Source organism: Lepisosteus platostomus, chromosome 24 (genome assembly GCF_059453375.1).
Source record: "Lepisosteus platostomus isolate fLepPlt1 chromosome 24, fLepPlt1.hap1, whole genome shotgun sequence".
In the NCBI taxonomy this organism is placed as follows: domain Eukaryota; kingdom Metazoa; phylum Chordata; class Actinopteri; order Semionotiformes; family Lepisosteidae; genus Lepisosteus; species Lepisosteus platostomus.
In genome coordinates, this window is record NC_142634.1 from 10,970,428 (window position 1) to 10,989,709 (window position 19,282).

The 19,282-nt window shown below is 42.2% G+C and overlaps 1 protein-coding gene across 13 annotated transcripts in view; it reads right to left on the reverse strand.

Moving 5' to 3' along the window:
- pitpnm2 (phosphatidylinositol transfer protein, membrane-associated 2) overlaps window positions 1-19,282 on the reverse strand; it is a 104,890-nt gene that overhangs the window by 69,996 nt on the left and 15,612 nt on the right. For 11 of the 13 annotated variants that reach the window (XM_088617980.1, XM_088617983.1, XM_088617979.1 and 8 more), the window contains one exon: window positions 2,650-2,694. The gene's annotated coding sequence lies outside the window, so the exon portion shown is untranslated. Of the gene's footprint in view, window positions 1-2,649; window positions 2,695-7,081; window positions 7,175-15,476; window positions 15,498-19,282 lie in introns of those variants that run through there. The other 2 variants (XM_088617976.1, XM_088617975.1) reach the window with 2 other exon arrangements.

Below are 19,282 nucleotides of genomic sequence, written 5' to 3' on the forward strand. Positions count from 1 at the left end.
TCGCCGTGGGTTCCTTTCAGATCCTGGGGCTCTATTTGCGTGGAGTGTTTGCGGGGGTTTGCAGTCCAAAAACATACTGGTGGGTTAACTGCCTTCTGGGGAAAGTGGTCCTGGTGTGTGTGTGTGCCTCACTGTGTTTGTATCTACTGTATCTGGCCTGTGATAGACTGGCGTCCTGACCCGGGTGTACCCTGCCTTGAACCCGCTGCTTGCTGGGATAGGCTCCGGTTCCCCCACGATCCTGAATTGGAAGGAGAGGTTAGAAAATGGATAGATGAATGAATTACAACCATATTACCTTTCTTATGTCAAAGCCAAAAACAAAGTGAGCCCTTTGCGACTACGACCTTTGAAAATGTGAATGTTACTGTGTTTCTGGAAGGCTGAAGCTATTGGAGAGTTTGGCGTGATATTTATTGTCCTGTCTGGTAACAAACAACTTAAAATGTTGCTCATCAAAGTGTTCATCAAAATATGTTTTATTTTGGGAAGCAAGACAGAAAGATTACATTTCAGCGTGGTGTAATAATGCTGTAAGAGTCTGCTGATTAGCACGACAGCAACATGTTCACTGTGTTGTTTTATAATGATTCAGGGATGTTCAGATCGCTTGAATGCGCCCTACTTTGAAGAGGTCATAGAACAGGGACAAACCAAAGCCAAGAGCAGGTCAAAAGCAAATCACCCAAGAAATGCTGGAATGACAGACTGTCCCTGATGAACAAGCTACAAATACTGGATATTAAAAAATATGGGATCCAAGACAGGAGGTCACGCTCAACTGGAATGTTGCAGGGTATCAGATGTAAGGCATGCGTGTTGGATAAAACCAAACAGTAATACAAATGTTAAGTTTGAAGACCAGTGCCACAAAGCTCTTCAAACAAGGACCTTACAAAATGTTTTGCTTAGAGAAAAAGGCCCAGAGCTTTACAAATTATATTTGTACTACACATAGTGTAAGCATGTGTACAGCTTTTTCCCTTGCTCTGTATTCGCAGATAGCTCCTTTTTTTTGTCATCATACAAATCCAAACATGCATTTCACACAGCCCAATGGACCACCTGCTGTTTCTTATAAACTATTCACAGAGGAGCGTTTGTGAATTAGTCTAGACTAGAGTGTCAAAAATTCTATTCGAGAATTGCCTCTAATAGATATCACACAAAGGTCAGCTCGCCACTGGATATGTGGTATGTATCATAATAAACGAAATGAAGAACTTTTAAAAGAATAAAGAGATGCTGCATTTGTCATAGAACAGCAAAATCAATTGTACGTAACACTGGAATTTGACAAACAGACTAGATCACTGAAACCCCTGAGATTTTGCCTAAACATGAGGTGGTGTTTTGCAGCCCCACCGATCTGATATCAATTTTCAAAGCCCCTTATTTAATTTCAAAATTAAGCTTCCCGAACCTTTCCAAAACTTTTGAAAAGCTCTTGAGAACGAACTGAAGCTACAGAGCCTTGGGTAGTCACAAAACACGAGGGCTTTGTATTTTCGGCTGGAAGAATGATGTTTCATTCGCACATGGGGAAAACGTTCTGAATCAACAGCCACTGCGTTCATTTTACAGAGCAACCCAACCAACGTTTCTTTAAATGTCGAACGCATCATAGCTGCACATGGCAAAAAATGGAGGACAGAACCTGCAGAGGACCAGGAGGCGTGAGGAGAACCAATTAAAAGGCTTTCTTACTCTGGGCACCAGCTGCTTTTTCTGCTCCTCGTTCAGCAGGACATGTTATTTAAAATGAAAAGACTTGTCAGCCGCAGTCTGCGTTCTGTTCATTTCTGGCCTTATCAAAGCCATCACCAGATTTCTGTAACAAAATCACAGCTCCAGCCTGTAAATGGCTGTTAATCGAATCCAGTTAAGTTCCTGTCTGGCTGGACACTGTCAGGGCTCCAAATGTGGTTTCTTGCCTCCAGGCCCTTTGCTTACTGCCCTGTGGCATTTTGCCCTGTGGCACCATATTGCAACTTCGCCACCACATTTTTTAACAGAACTTTTTTTTTCTCCACAGCCCAGGCATTCCAGGAGGGGAAACAAAAGCATTTCACCACCTCGGCCTCTAATGTTTTCACAAAGCCAGTGTAGAAGCCCGAACTTCAGTGTGTGACTTGGGTGTGAGTAGGTAACGTGCTGTCTTCACATAACCAGTTCCAAGGGCAGATCATTTGAATTGACTTTCTGTGCTGTTATTCTTCTGCTTCTACTCCATTATACTTCTACTCCATTATTTTGCTCTTCTTTTACTCACAGAAACATATCCCAGAAAGAAAAACAACTACACACAGAGTCCCAATACTAAAACACTGTGCAATATAAAATCAGCTCCTCATAAAAAAATCTCATTTGCTTGGGTGAACTCACAGACAACAAAGCAAAAATAGAAATCAACCAAAGCCATTCAAAAACAGTCCCATCTGGGCTTCGAACACTTTACAGCCTCACTCTTAACTTCCTCTTCTGAAGATTAGTGTGCTATTTGATCGAACGCCGGGATCTTCCTACATCCCACAACCACCTATGTTCTGCACAGCATTCCGCAATCATTTCCTTCAAAACCGACAGTCTAATTAACAGAAGAATTAAAATGATATTAATAATAATGACAGTGGTAGTAATTATACTCACATTGCGTTGCCAGCGATCCCTGGTTCAATCGCAGCTGTCTTCAGCCTGAGAAGAAAATGTGAACAGAAATCAAAAGAGGAATTCACTTTGCCTTCATGTTTTCAAACAAAGTATACTTGAATTACCTGAGAAAACAATTACAGAGACAATTATAGGAATTGTGTGAAGTTGGCAACATATTTCCGACTGGACTTGTAGAAGGTTTTTCTCCTCACATCAATTCTCAAGCAAAGGAATACAGTATGGTGGGAAGAAAGGTGACATTTCTTTCATAAATCCTGTGTTCATGTGCTCTGTGCTGAGGGCGGTCTCAAAACTGCTGTTCAGGCACTTTTTAAAAGCCACGGTTCACGCGAAGATGGAAATTCTGACATAAACACATCCTGTGCTCGTACTCCTCCTCTCCCTGACTTGACTTTCTGACTTCTCTGATCAAGGTGACTACTAAGCTTGGGAAATACACCGGTACTCAGCAAACGCCATCCTTTCAGATTCCATCATCTACATGTGCCCTTTAAATCAGCCACAACTGTCAAAAATACCGTTTGAGCCAGAATGCATTTACAAACTGCCACTAAAAAACACATGGCAATTTTGTACAATTAGCGCCACTATAGATAAAGATGCTGACTGGGTGTTTTCCCATTATCATGGTTCTGCAGCCTATTTGTCATTGGAGGTGTCATTTCCTCTACACCGAATACGTCAGCAACGATCAAAAGGCAAAACCTGTACACACACTTCCAACAAGGGCTTGTGTTCTGCGACAGAGGTGTGCTGGAAGATTTCAGACCTCAGGCACCATGTTCATTTTCAGATCCCCCTTCTTGACTGACAGAAGAGTGAATGGTGATTCCCAACTCTTGAAATTACGCTAAGAAAAGATAAAGATTTAAAGAAAAAATAACATGCCCCTTTTTTACGAGACAAGAAAAAGCCAGCTTTACCTACAGACCTGCGAGCTGATCAGTGTGTCGCTATACTTGTTTGCTTTTAAATTACTGTAATAAATCACCCGCCATGGGGATTTACGCTCAGATAATCAGGAGCCATGTGTTTCTCCCTGTGCCACCACTCAAAATGATTAAAAAGATCATTCTGGAGTTTAAACGTTAAACTACAAAAGAGAGACACTTATTTTATGAGTTACAGGGAAGAGAGAGCATGACACCCCAGGAATTGGCTCTGAGCTTTTTAGTTACTCATCTGCTTGGCTTTTATGCCTCTTTGAAAAGACTTGCCATCCCAGAACAGATCCGATCTGCTGCTTGTGTCTCTTCCAGATGATCTGATAGCTGAACATTAATGGGTGCTCAATGAGGAATAAGGAATGTTCTGTGTATTGAAATTTTAGAGCACGCATCCATAATATCACAGAACCACCTATTACGAGTAATTCCCCTGGAAGCCTGACACAAGAAGGATTTGGTCCTGGGTGGGACACTTTCTTCACCCATTAGGGACATGTCCGAGAGACAATTTACCTAGTGAGCATATTTCTGGAAGGTGGGGGTAAATAGAGCAGCATTTTAAATTCCCAATCAAAATTGTTTAAATGGCTATATGCGCAATTTTAAAGTTTAAGCCAATTAATCGTAAATCAAGCAAACTGGACAGTGACAAATGTGCTACAGTTATACGCTTATTATTCTGGTGAAACTCTTTGAGACACACAATTACTGGCAGTGAGACTCAGAGCTAAATTAACAACGGGAAGCTTTATACAGACCTCTTCTCCAGGTCTCACAAAATGAAGCTTGATATTTACAAGAAACATATTGCTTTCTTGATGAAATGCCAGACGCCAATGGGCTAATTCTGGGAACTGTGTGCAGAGCGGTAAACTGGAAAATGAAAATCTTACACACAAGGGGAAGCTGACTCTCCTCTCCAAACCTGACCTCGAAGAGCTAGAGAGATTTTTCTTTTTCCATCTGGAATTAACAAGGCTGCTGACTGTACTGGTGAAACAAAGAATAATAACTGGACTGTGTAGCCTACGAAAGCCAAAGTCTGCAATAAAACTGAACGACATCATGCGGCATTCATCTCACGGTTTACACATACGAACGACACTCCCCAGAGTACAGCTTTTCCCGTTTTTACATTTTTTGTACTCAGGATAAAAGACCGTTAATGCACCGTTCACGAAGAATGATCATGACTGGGGCTCTTATTTCTGTGCCTCCGTCATGGCTGATGTGCAGACTGGGCCTGGCTCTTCTGCTCCGGAATTCCAAAAGAAGCCAGCAGGCGTCTCTTTCTGCCGCCGTCCTGTCAGCGTGCATCAGTCTCACGGGCCCTGTGAGAGGGTGCCCGCGGCCCTTCACTCCTCTGGAAGAAAAGCCCCAGCTCGCTGTGGATCCCTTCACAACCCCTGCCAGCTCTGCAGCAGGCTCTGCAGCTGTCTGGGCCCAGGGGCTACCTCCCCTCCCCTCGCAGGCTGTCGGAGCTGGATCCCATTACAGTAACTAAAGCAAAGATCGCACTCATGGGAAAATGACAGATGAAAAAGACCTCTGACCTCTAACAAAGGAAAATAAAAGATGTGTTCAGGAATTATCAGTGTCAAAAACATCTGCAGGGGTATTGCTGTGGCATCAGAGTTATCCGATACCTCCGAAGTTCTCACACTCCTTCCTCAAATACATGAATGCTTTCATAAAGGAGTCTGGAATATCCTGACACATTGCACATACCTGATCCTAACCCTTCCCCTATGACAATTCCATGACAGGACCTGTCTGACACAAGTAAGAGGTTCTGCACAGTTTATCTAGTGTCACAAGCTTGTTGAATCACCTCCCAGAACAAAATGGGAATTTCAACGAAACAGCTCCAGCCTTCCTCAATGCACAGTTTATACACAGGTATGTTCACCGCAACACTACACTGGCCTCAGAGCGTCTTGCTCAATAATCTGATTTCTCTCCTCCCGAGGGCTCGTTATTGACCTGGAGCACATGAAAACCACCTGATTTCCCTCCCTGCCTGTGAAGGTGCACTGAGGAGGCCAGTACAGACTGGATCTCCAGTCAGTCTAACTGGTTTAATCAGAGCACCAGGAGACACAACTGAGCCACAATAGCATCAGCTCTAAATAAAAGATAAAACATACAGATTACAGAGAAGTCTCATCATCTTTCAAACTGTTAACAGTAACATCCCTCTCCTCTGCGTAGTGTTAATTTTAAATATAAGAAAAGTCTCCACAAAACGTCCGGGATTAGGCTTAGAGACATCCCATAGCCTGATTAGGGCAAAAGTAAAACAATAAAAAAGCAACAAAATAAAAGCGTCACTATCAGCTAGACTCAGACCCTAGGATGGCAAAGTTTCCCTAATGCCCAACCTTCAAAAGGCGTCTTTAACAATGTCCTTTCAGCAAATAAATGCAATTCTTCCACAAACACTTCATGCAAACAAGAAATGAGTGAAAGTAAAAAAGCGCTGTCAAAATCAGTTTCAGAAATAATTAGTTAATAAATATAATCTGCTGGCTGAAAAAGTGTCTGAAAACCTTTGCTCCCTGATGACTGTTTGTTAGGTCCCAACATCCAGAGACACTGTAATTTACCTGCCAGGCACAGGACATAGTAATAACTGCTAAAACATTCAAAACCAAGCCTAGTGGCATAGGCAGTGGAAGACCTCAGTGAGATTTTCTGATTCTTTGTCTTGCTGTGAACAATACACTATGGGATAAAAAATCAGATATAAACCACAGGCGTTTTCAGCACGATAGGCATTAATTTATCCTGCAGAAATACCAGGTAAAGCTCTGACCTCTCTCTCGCATTATAACTGACCCGATAATCTTGATTTCTCAAACTCACTCTGTTAACTTGTCAAAGGACAATAATGCCACACATTCAGTTGCAAATGCATCCAGGAGAGCAATGACTCAATTTAGTCCAGAGACAAGGACAGTCAGAAAATCCACAAACCCAACTGGGGTTAATGAAAGGTCAGGGATTTCTTTGGCTTGGTGAGATATAACCTCCTGTACGGACTGGCCATTGCACACTGAACACCAGGTGATGAAAAAAGAGGCTTCATTACAATCAGGAAAAAAATAAAGAGAAAAACAACGCAGATAAAGTGACTTCGCAAGAACAACCCTACCAACATAACAGTTAAATAGAAAATGCAGCCTTTTTGGTGCAGGGACTCAAAAATGCTTTATCCATTTCAAAGTTCACCTACAGAAAGTAAATTCAGATACAATTCTGATATTCACACACATACACACACATTCATCCTTTATGATATTTAAGATCAGAAAGCTGGAATATTTGCTTCACGCATTTCTCTCCTGATAAAGGACAGAATGTAATGTTGTGTGGGAGGTAGTTTCTTGCCTTGTGTTTGGTGGAAACCAATGCAAAATCTTAAGCAAATGTTAGGATGAGTAAAAAATCTCATTTCTCACCACGCTTCGATAACCCAGGTAAACCCTGAAAAGAAATCGGCAAGTTTTATTTCTGGACTGCCATCTCAACATTTTGCTTGAAATTCGCGAGGTCTCCTGGCTACGCTACAGAGCGACAGCCTCAGCAGGGACCTGTGCACTCATGGTGAGTTAGCATATCTTCAGAACTGGGATTCTCTTGGGCTAAAAACAGTGCCCATCACAGCCTACCATAAAAGGGCATTTTCTTCTCATAACGCCACTCTGCTCAACCGTGTGGGTTTTTTTTTTTGTTTCCTGCAGCCAGCTGAAGAAAGCAGCAACCATTCTAGCTGTTACAGAGAGAGTACAGCTTGAACAGCAGATTTACCTTCCACTGGAAAGATTGGCACAACGGTTTTCTCTTTCCAAGGCAGCAGATTTCTTGATTTTTCTCAGTAAGGGGTAAATGAAGGCAGACGTTCCGTCACATCGCAGCCCTCTGTGTGGTCCACTTCTTTCCCCTTTTAGGGACACAGTTGCAGCTTCAGCCACACCTGGAAATCCCTTGCACCCCACAAGCGAACGCGTTTTTCGGAGTCGTGTGTTGATCAGCATGTAGTGTGGCAGGGGGCACTGCCGCGTGCAAGCACCTGCAGGTCTGTGTGCTCTTGGTTCATTCGCTTACGGCCCCCTTCCAGGGCAGCATGGTGGGTAAGTCTCTGAACCCATGACTGGTGGGCTGCAGGTGCAAGTCTATGCTGCAGACCCTGAGCTCCAGTTTTTGCTGGTGGCAGGTGGGCGTCATGGGTCTTTGTTCATTTCAACCCATCAAAACGAGGATAAGCTCTGGACTGATGGGCTGTTGTGGTTCAAACATGGAACTACCTTCCTATAGGTCCTTTCTAATTCTTCTTTCAAGCACTATTTCATTCACATATTGTGGAATCATGAATAGCAATTAGGCTCCAGATCCACCTGGGTGCACGACTCAGAATGCATTTATAACAAATCACGACATGTGCTTGGTTTACAAAGAGCCATTAAGAACTAGAACGCAGCAGCAATGCTGCAAGCTGAAATGGTAATCCAGTTGCTTTACTCAAGGACAAGTTTCCAATGATCTGCTAATTCGCAGTGAGGGGGGGAGACAGAGGCAGCATGGGTGTAGCCTTGGAGATCAAAGTGCTGTCCCCCTTTTTGGAGGTCAAAGATAAGAGCTGTAATTATATGGTACTAAATCCGGTTCAGTAAGGATATGCACATTGTGAGCTCTCGAAAGGAGCAAGGCAAAATGACAACTTCAATCAGTGATCAGACAGACACGTTGGCTTACAGTGAACAGTTCCCTTAAACCAGTTCATACCAGGCTTAGTAAGCTCCCTCTTTGAAAATACAGCCACCACAATTCTCCACACTTTTTTCAACCTAGCATCTAACATAGCACGATATGGTATTATTAGCTGATGTTAAATCAGTAAGAAATAATATTTACAAAATAATATATTTAATAATAAGAACTAATTATTTTTTACTTAACAATAATAAGTAAATGACACTCATATCTTTAATTACCACAGCTTAGAGAGCTGACTTTGCTTGTACTTTAATTGTTGAATTGACCCTGGTGCTGAAAATCACTTTAATAGTAAAGGTGAATCTGTGAGATCTAATTAAAATAGGTTGCCAATTAACAGGGACACCTAGGGTACCATCCACCTGGTTAGGGAGAGAATGTAGGACAGGGTGTAGGACAAAGCACCTGCTTCCAAACATATTCTCTCACTTCTCTCTTCCATTTCCTGCTATTGTTTGGACACAGTGCTGGGCCCTGTGACCAGACTCCCATTATGAAGAAGACCAGTGCTCTGCAAATATACACCACTGACATCTCTCTGCACTATATGTGCAGTTACCTAGTAGTTTAGGCAAAGTCACTGTTCCACGGTGTACTTGAGCCTGTAACCAGAGAGTGACACAGTTACTGGAGTTCAAGCAGAGTGCTTTGTTTATCGAGGGAGTTTTGTTCCCTTCACTGTTTTGGGCTTATTTAGTTAAGTAAAACACTGACACTAGAGAAACACTGTTTGCTTTGTGTCTGGAGCACATTTTACCTTTGCCACTTACGGAACATTCACAGTTGTGTGTCTGCCTTTGATTGGACTACTGTGTTTTTTATGAACTGCCTAATAAGCAGAAGTTGAAAAGACAGCCACAGAAACCCCACCAAGACAGAGTCTAATGGGACAGGCAGAGACAGTGAAGGGAAACATACAGAGACTGCCCCTTGACATGAAAGAACACAAGGCAGCCATAAGCACTCCAAACAGGTGGAAAAGGAGAGATTTGCAAATTAAATTCTGCACGCACAGTATACAAATGGCAATCTGTTCAGTCCCCTGGTCAGAAACACTGCAGATACGTGTAATGCAAATCAACTGTAAAAAAAATAATCCCAACAGAACATTTTCTTCTACTGTGCTTTTCAGTGTATTGTAGACCTCCTGAGAATCTATTAAGTGCTAAGAGAAGCTGAACACACACGGTATCAGTAGCTGAATCACTGGGCTTGGGTTTTCGGCGTAGCTCATTGTCACAAGTAAGATGCCCATTTCAGCTAAAAGACTTTCAGACCAGTTCAGTTCCAGAAAGCGACATACTGTACATTTTAATTTTGGGATTCTGTTCAGTTCTCTCCAAAGATAGATGAGAAAACAATACTTTGGGGATTTCAATCTCGTGATCCTGTCTTTTCTAAAAAGATTCCTATTTATTTTTCATTTCATCGCAATTGCTTTTCCGTTTGCAGCCCTGTAAAATGCATCTAAACAATGCCTGTAGCAAAGATATAGTCTTGATGCACTGTTTGCACTTTGTTTTGTTTTTTACACTTGTTTTACAATCGAGAGACTTTCTGTAAGTAAGAATTCCATTGTACCAGTACCGGTTACATATGGCAATAAAGTTCAAGTTCAAGTTCCACCCGAGACAGCTTCTCCCATTGTTCATACTGGAATCACATTGCCCATAACTGGAATTGACTGGAAACCCTGCCATTCTGCCCTGTGTGAGTTGGCAGGCTCACCCTGGACTCCAGCCAGTCCTTGGCCACAGGGATGTAAGATAATCCCAATGTGGGGCAGACCGATCTTCACCATGTTCCAGGAGCTGCAGGCTCCAGGCAGATGGACAACTGAAGAGCAGCCCCCAACAGCAAGACCTGACTGAAGGAAAATGAGCTGCACTCATGCTCTTGAGCTGAATGATTTTCTCAGTGCTGTCTTTCAGAACCAGAACGATCCCCCCCATAAAAAAAGACATGATATTCTACCCAGCCAGGGCTGAAGGCTATGTGACCAAGGTTTGTTTTTTTATAGGCAGACTGGTTTGTTTCCCCTTAAGCCAGAGGAGGGCAAAATTGCAAAGCCCGGACGTGACTGTGTTTCGGGGGCCGACAGGACAGGAAGACTGCACACGTGCAGAAACGGAGGCGTGTGGCTGCCCGGCTACTCCTCCCTTCCCAGCAGGTCGGCCGAGGGTGTGTTCCCCACGCCGCAGCTGCTGGCAGGCTGCCTGGAGAAACACGCCCCACAGGCTCCGGCACGAGCGCAGGAAGGCGACAGCGAAAACAAACATGTGCACAGTACGTTGCAACAGAAATGATTCAGAGCGGGCTGCGTGTTTGTTTTTTTCCACGGGATAACCAAATGATCTATTCCTTTGTCAGGAATAACCGTTTCTCTATTCTTCTTCTATTCTCCTGTATTAAGTACATTATCGCTTAGCATCTCACTCACTGCGTTATTCACTACTAAGTGACTGTAACTGTAACGCCTGCTGATGAAGAACCTTATTTTGACATTTTGTTTCAGTAATTGCTTCATTCTTGCCATTCTGTCTTAGAGGTTGTTTATCTTCCCCTTTTTAAACAACCAGAATAGAATTAAGATGTGATAAAACCGCAAGTCAGTATCAAGGATCAGCAACCCATAGACTTGCAGCTGCTGCCTCAGAGCCTTTGATAAAGTAACCTGTAGAAGCAACTTGCAGTACTCGGCCACAATATCCTCCTTTTGTTCCTTAAAAAAAAAGTCTCGGCTGCTCAAATCGATCCATGGAGCTGTCAGAGCAGGGCTCTTGGGAGTCCGGAATCCGTACGTTTCTCCAATAAAGTAATTCCTTGTCACAGACATCAGGGCAAACACAGCTAAGGCAAGAGACGCTTCACTTCCAAATACCATTAGTGTCTGGATCTCCTCCAGCCTGTAATACTTCAAATATATGGCACCTTTGATGGCATCTGTGACAGGAGGTCTTCTGCACAGTGTGATGCAAGGCTTCGTCTCTTTCCTAGACTGTTTGTAATAAAGATGAAGCATCCATTATGAACAGCTGCCTGTGTTGATTAGATTAATTAATAAACGCCTATCCAGTGCAGTGCAGGTACAGTACATCTGCAGACTGCAAACTGACAAAGCTGTTAAAAAGCTTCCAAGTGGTCACAAGGAACAGTACAAGACCCGCCCAAAAGAGAAATTCTCACACACTCCTTCCTGCACAGGCAACCATCAAAGGGGTAGGTTATTCACGTTGTGTTGTAATTCATAACTATACCTTAGGACGTGTTTGTGAGTAATTTATATAGTTTCATCTTCTTAAATAGGTAGCTAAAAAATAACTTTTGTGGGACATCTTTATGTTTATTTTTAAAAGGTTTTCATTTCTAAACTCCTTTATGATTTAATCTTCTTTATGTTTTGATTTGTATTCCACTGTGAGAATTCTGGTTCTAAACTGCTGAGAATTTTCTCCCAGAGGCAAGAAGATTCAGCAGAGAACATCTTATCTGGGAGAAACAAAAAGCAAAAGATAACTAGATATTTTCAGCAAACGGGGGATAAAGAGGTTGCATCCTTTGTGTTACAAATGTCAAAAGGGCAGTAAACGATTTAGCTGTTATCTGCAAAAAGTCAGGCAGTTCAAGCCCTTGTGACAAATTATGATGGTATTGTTGACAGATCATGTGAGGACCATGAAGTCCAGTGAAAATCTACCTTTAACCATACAGGCGCAGGGAGGAAATGATCATCCTTAATGCACTAACATTTCTTTACAACCCAGTTTCCAGTTTGCAAGTTTTTGTAACCTTGTCACCTTAACCTCACCCTAATATTGGAACACAGCCAGCCTGGCAGCCCAGAGCTGCAGAAAGTGCTAAGCAAGAGTCTTCAGTTCTTCAAGCTCAGCAAAGGTCTATGAGGGGCACGAGTCTAGAATTCTTTATACGAGTCTAGAATTTCTGTGGCGCTATTTCTGCAGTAGAGCAGCCTAATTATCTAAGACGTCAGAGAAAGAGACAGAATCCAAATAGATTACCAGTTGGGTATAATTGGTATAATCACCAAGCTTGAAACCTGACAAAACTAGAAAACTCTCACAGTTTTATTGGAAATTAGGATACCCCAGATACGGACTGAGAGAATACCGACATGTGCAGAACAAGGTAGACAAAGGGAGATATCTGAAACCAGAGAGCGGCTTAAATGCCTACAGGCAGAGTGAACGAATTCCAAAACTAAGTTCAGTAGGGCTCATCTAGAGCTCCATTTAATTTCTGTCAGAGCTGGCTGTGAAGTGAAGGTCCAACAGGAGAGACTAATGATCAAACCAATTAAAATGAGCTTTTCCAGAGATGTTCTGAATTGTCTTTCAGAGCAGACAAACATTAGAGAGTGAGTGACAGCATCCAATCCCATGGTCTGAATGTCATTTTGTTTTGTAAGTCTTCTCAGAAAGCTTCAATGTCCTGGTAACCCTGATATCAGTGACTAATAAGTGCCAATACTGTACTGAATGGACATCTAGGGTCCACACTTCTAGGGGAGATTTGTCTTCTTCCTACTCCTTTCAATTAGACTCCAAGTGAGTTTCCTGTGAGAGGGAAGTTTCCTTAGGGTCTGACCTCTTCTTCAGTTCAGTACCTCTCTCTGGCCAAAATTAATGACACAAAGACACACAGGACGTTCACATGTAAACAAATCTGCTGGATGCAACATCCACACCCTGTGCCGGAAAATGACAGCATCTGATTTAAATGATGCTCACAGGTTTCAGAAAAAAGCACATCAGGCTGATCAGCGTCACTGTTGCTCAGGCACATGTGTTGTTGACAATCTGAGTGGTGTTACTTAGGCAGCTGAAAGAATGCAGAGGCTTTCTTTAGCTGGAAAATAATCCTGTAATAAAGGTGCTTGTTTTCCTTTTAGAAACAAATTGGTACAAAACACCCAGCCATCTTTCATACACATACACAGATCAATGCAATCTGATGTGGAGACGAACATTAAGGCAAATTAAAATAACAACCTCAGCAAACAGCATTTCCCAACATTATATTGGGAGGTATTGTTCCATTTGCTTTCCGAGGATATGCACATGACCAGGATTCCTTTTAACTTAAATTTTCGTGGCCTAATATTCCAGTGAAATTGCACCCAGACATACATGCACACATGGAAGAATGCATACAAACATGTGCACACACACTGTGCTGTACATACAAACGCACACTTGCACACACATCTACGCACAAACTCAGGGGAAATAATACGTGACAAAAAGCTTCTATTTTTAGCTTTCGGGAAGCAAAGCATCTTCAGCCATTGGAATAACAAGGAGCACAGTAAAGGTGACAAGAAGCACTGCTGTCATTTTTATTTTCCATTATCCCGGTGACTCATAGCCAGAGGAAGAGTCTCAGAGAGAGGATAGCCAGGCAGCCGAAGCAATTAGGAGACGACAGCATTTATAAACACATTCAGCTCAACATTTTACCAACCAAATGAGCCTAGAAGACCATTGTAACTTTGATACAGAGCATAGCGTTACGTGACTGGATTTCTGAATGTTTTAATGCTTATTTAATGATATTCCTGAGATTTCAAAAGCACACTGGTTTTCATGAACATACAGATTTAATTTCCACATTTGCTATCTATTTTGGAGGTTTTGTTCGATTGTCTTTTATATTCTATAATTTAATTTAATGAATTATTGGCCTGAACTGACCCATACATGGCTTCTCAGACAACACCGCTTACAGTGTTGTTTGATGTCTCTGATATCTGTTTGGGACAACAAATAAATAACACAACCAGGGATGGAGAAGTTAACTACAGTAGTACTTTGTGCTCACAGCTGCTACTGTCTTTTTAGTTTTTATCATGCTAAAATAACGCCAAAATCAAAGAGATCACTGCGTTTATCACCTTGTGTTTACACATTTACTGGTCTGCTCACTCAGCCTGTTTAAGGTTATAAATTTACTGCTGACTTTACATGTTTCCTGAGAAACATGTGACATGAGACCAACAAACAACACAAAAACTGAGATTCCCAACAAAGGGATTAATACAATGTCATAAATGCCATGTTAAAATTGTATATTTTTCCTTTCTTGGGGGGACAAATCTAATAAGGAGATTGTAATGAGCAGCAATGTGTCTACTGAAATCACATACGCATCACAGGTTCTCAAACATATACAGTATAGGAAGTGCATTTTAGGATCACAGTTCCATTCTACATGACCTGCAGACATGAACTGAAATAATCTTTTGCAAAAAAGATAATAGTGTAGCAAAGCAGATGAGGAATAAGGAAGTGAAAACTAGTACTGCTCTTGAGTCTGTGGTCTGGATAAAATTACAAAGTAAGCACACAGGTGGCAGATAGAGTTTTATGAGTGTTCAGATTTCACAGACATGTCTTGGGATGATTTCTGACATTGCCGTAATAATAAAGAGAAGCAACCCCAGAGACACCACAATTATCATAAAATTATTGCTGCCAAGGGTCAAAGGTGAGGGGCTATCTCATTTTTTTACTGGTTGCTATTTCCCTTGTGACTTCATGAGATGTAAAATAAAACAACACTGAAACATGAACCCCCTCGCATGATTCGCAAGAATCTCTTCCACACCCTCACGTGCAGAACACATGGAGCTCATAATGTCATTGCTGAAACCAGCTGACTCAAGACTCCATAACCGAACAGCATTAGCTGAAACCTAACAATAGACTCGGCAAGTTTAGCACAGACAGGCTGTACTCTGACCAAACGGAAAAAAGAATAAACCTTCTAACCCATTCTAACACGCATCTATAGTCCCATAATCATACGACTGAATTCATTACGTTTCTCCTTTAAGAGGGTTAGCAGTAAGGTAAATAAGATATAATTTCAACTTGTGGAGAGAGAAGAGGCATGTTGCGCTAAGAACCAGCTTTCAGTTTTCACAGATTATGTCAGTGCAGGTGTGACGTACAACACTTATGCAACAAATGTCTTAATATAAACAGAAGCCCGAGACGTTTTAAAATGGGACTGGAAAATTTCAGAGAAAAAGAACAACAGCTTTGCTTCTCAGCTTCTTACCATTTACGGGAGTTTCTCTCAGACAGACAAAAAATGTAGTTTAAGTTTTATAAGGGTGCATCTGGGAAGTGACATTTTCAAATGTCAAGGCACAGAACTAAAAATACAAGATTCTCTGACCATTTCCTGTGCCTGCGCATCAACATCTTTTTTCTGAACTACATTCAACTGCCTTTTTCTGCTTCCTGCTTTCGAAGGGTGTTTTATCTATGTTATCTATGTAACCATGTTAAAAATTAATTAATAATGGCATTAAAATTACAATGAGCTGTATCTTACACATTGCATTATATAGAAAAAATGACAAAAAATTAGGCAACTGTGCAAAATGAAAAGCTAACAGTATGCATATTATTATCAGGGCAGCTTCTTTAAACACAATATATCTGGCAATTTTACCCTGCTTCTAAATTATTATTCTAAAGCAATTTGCAAACCTATTAAATTTTAGGTTGGATTCTTATTAAGAAAAAATACTGCCCTTTGGGGCATTTGTTGATATCTGGCAGAAAAGAAAGGCTTGACAATGCATGTTAAAACAGAAGTATGAATAAGAATTCGATCCTTAGCAATTTGAACTTTCTATGCAACTCGCATCTAAAACAAGAATGAAACTAACATCCAAAGCAAAATACAGAAGTGTCTTTTTATGCACTAAACACTACAGTTTCAACACCTCATTTAGTGGATTTCAGACTATTTGACTAAATAAAACCTTTTCTTTTTCAAAACAAATACAAATAAAACAGGATGACGACAGACTAAACGCTTGAAGGAACTACAAGATACTGTACATTGGTATTGGATACTTGCAGAAGCTTCTCCTCCAGGCTTTCTCTGAGCTGCACACTGTGAATTCTTACACATGATGTAATTATACTCACTTTTCCCTAAAACACTCTCTACGAAGGAAGTCACCGCAACTTCAGCAGTAGGGACCCCAACCTGTGACCCCACCTTGGACTGGGGGACTCCTGTGTCTTCTGGTTTTTGTCCTGGTCGAGTTCTTTGACACAGGCTCGTTGGGCTTTACATTTTCTACTGGAGGCACATTTGCATTCAGCTTCCAAAAAGCTGAATTGAACTTTTAACTGGGGTTTGTAATCCGAAGCGACCCCCCACCCCATTCAGGTGTGAGAACTGAAATGTAACTGACCGGACCTGTGCAGAAGGAAAGAAGCAATCACTGTGGGAGTGTTTCACTCTGTGGGAGTATCCACGCCCACTCTGTCCTCTCATCGTCAAACAATCACCTATTAAGAGTAGTTGAGAGGGAAAATGAGGGACCTTATACTTTACAAACGAGTCGAGGAGAATCTATGTCAAATATTTAGTGCAAAAAGAGTTTAAACAAGCATGTTTATCAATTGAAGGCATCAATGAAACCAGAAGACTCATGGGTCACTCAAGGCCAGGGGTGGGAACTACTGTCCTAATGGTTTACTCACATACTGTACGCTTGAGGCAGAGACTTCAGAGGACAGGCCTGATAACCTCCCCACTGCCTTTAATTTATTGATGGGTGTTTGCTTGTAGGTTTAGGGTGGCCAGCAAAGACACAGGTCAGGTTACGCAGTCACACCACTTGAGCAGAGCCTGTAACCCAACACAATGCTCTGCGCATGCAACCCTGTCTATTAATTAAACAGCAAGTCGTCAGTGTCATTACGAACGCATCCCCAGAGACAGGCTGGGGACTGCTGAGATTTCCTTGATAAAGGAATCAGCATTTCCTTTATGTATTTCCTGGCTCAGTGCATCTTAAGCACCATCATTCTATGGCCTCAGGGTGCGGAGAGTTTTTTTTAAATTATGGCAATTTTTGCATTCCCACCACCTGGGGGTCATATCCAACGTGAAGGGCATATTATTAGAAAGCTTTAATGTGGTATAACACACATTTTGTCAGTGGTGAACAAGTCAAATGGAATGGAAGTTTGCTCTCCTGTTGTTTTTTACATGCTGCACTGCACCAGGGCAGTAACGGAAGGAAATATCCATCACTGAGCATCCCTCAGCTCACAACCCAAGAGGTACAGTGTTTGCATGCTGGCAAGCTAGGAAGCTTTCCATATAATTTGTCACTGCTTGCGAGCACAGCATTTAAGCCAAAGACACCTGGCAACCGATTTGTAACATTGTTTTTGAACACGAGACATCGTTAGACTCTTTGTTTGAATTTTCTGTCATAATAATTTGTTTCATTTCATTTAATACTGCTTATGGGTTTTGTATTCACTGCAGTCTGCATCCATAAACCATTAGTCAATGAGCAGGAGGGGGCAGATCAGCACACAAGAAAAAGAGAAGCACAGTCTGGCTACAGGGCCCTGAAAGTGCTTCCTCTGCAAACACGGGGTCCAACAGGCACCTCTACTGGCCATATTCAAGCTTACACGCCATCACATAAAAAGGAGGTAGTTAGAAACACAAGCCTGGAGTTCTGTAAACAGGAGCTACCACCAGTATCTGCACTCTGCTCTGATAGGCGTGCATCTCTTCCCAAGTCCCAGTGAGCTCGACAGCTCAGTGAGAAGTAAAGGCAAAATATGGGAAGACTGTGCCACTGGGAACAGATCTTTGGATCTTTAGCAAACAGGAGTGGTAGGAGATTTTATTATAGGCAGTGTAGGGGTGATACATTGGTGTTAGAGGTTCAGCACCCAATTTGGCACAGCATTAACACAAAAACCTTCTTGGTACGGGGAGATACAGGATATAGTTCTATACTGCATAAGATTTACTCAAAGTGTGACCTACTTACAAGCTTGTTCTTCACTATGACAAACTTCAAGACGAACTTTAAAATGTGCAGTAGGGCCACACATACGCCACTTTGAGTGTCAGTTCACTGATGGCAGAAGACTAAAGAAGCACAGTGGAACCTGCTGGTTGTTTTTATGGTGATGGTACCATCAAGACAAAATTAAATGCAGCCAGTTATGAGCGATATTCAATCCCGACTTAGAGATCTGCTACAGTAACAGATCTACATAACATTTACAAAAGAGAAAGAGAAAAATACAAGAGACAGGTGCTGCAGTAGACAAGAGAACATACGTTGCTTTTATGTTAAAAGGGAATCAAAGCCGTCAGGTGACCAACAAAAAAAACTCATACTCTAAAATTAGCATGACTAAATGTTAAAATTCTGGTACACCTCCCAGCACGTAGAGTGTGAACAGAACCAGTTGAGTCTGTGAGGAGGAGGAAGGCTTTGCATTTCATTTCAGCTGAACTGTGTGACTTACTGTGGCTGCAAGCTCTCTAGCAGACAGCAAGTGAGAATCACATGGCAAGCCGATCTCGGTACTCCGAATGACAATCCGCCGCCTCCCGCCTGCACATTAATTCTGCACTCTTGAGGTCTGGGATCTGACTCACTGCACCTGCTGTACAGCCAACCACCTACAGCAGCCTTGCCTTCCACTTTCTCCACCTGGGACGTATCACCGAGCTACGTTGGCCAAGAGTTGTTCTCTTCTTCCTCCCACCCCCCTCTCTCATTCCACGCGCCCGTCCACCTGCCTCACTCGCCAGACGAAGCTGCTTGGGGAGTTCTCTTGCAATGGCCTGTCGACTTCTGGAGCTAAACTCGGGGACAGATGTGGGTCCTTATGGGGGTGTTTGGGTGGAGAGAGGTCATAGAAGGGGAAAGGGGTAAGAAGGCTGATGATGAGGTCTGAGGAAGGGCTCCCTACCTTCATCATCACATCACGGCCATAGCCAAGTGTACTATTCCACCAGCACTTTCCCTGATGCATCCGAAAAAACATGCTTCATATTTCTACCGTTCCTGTCCGGGA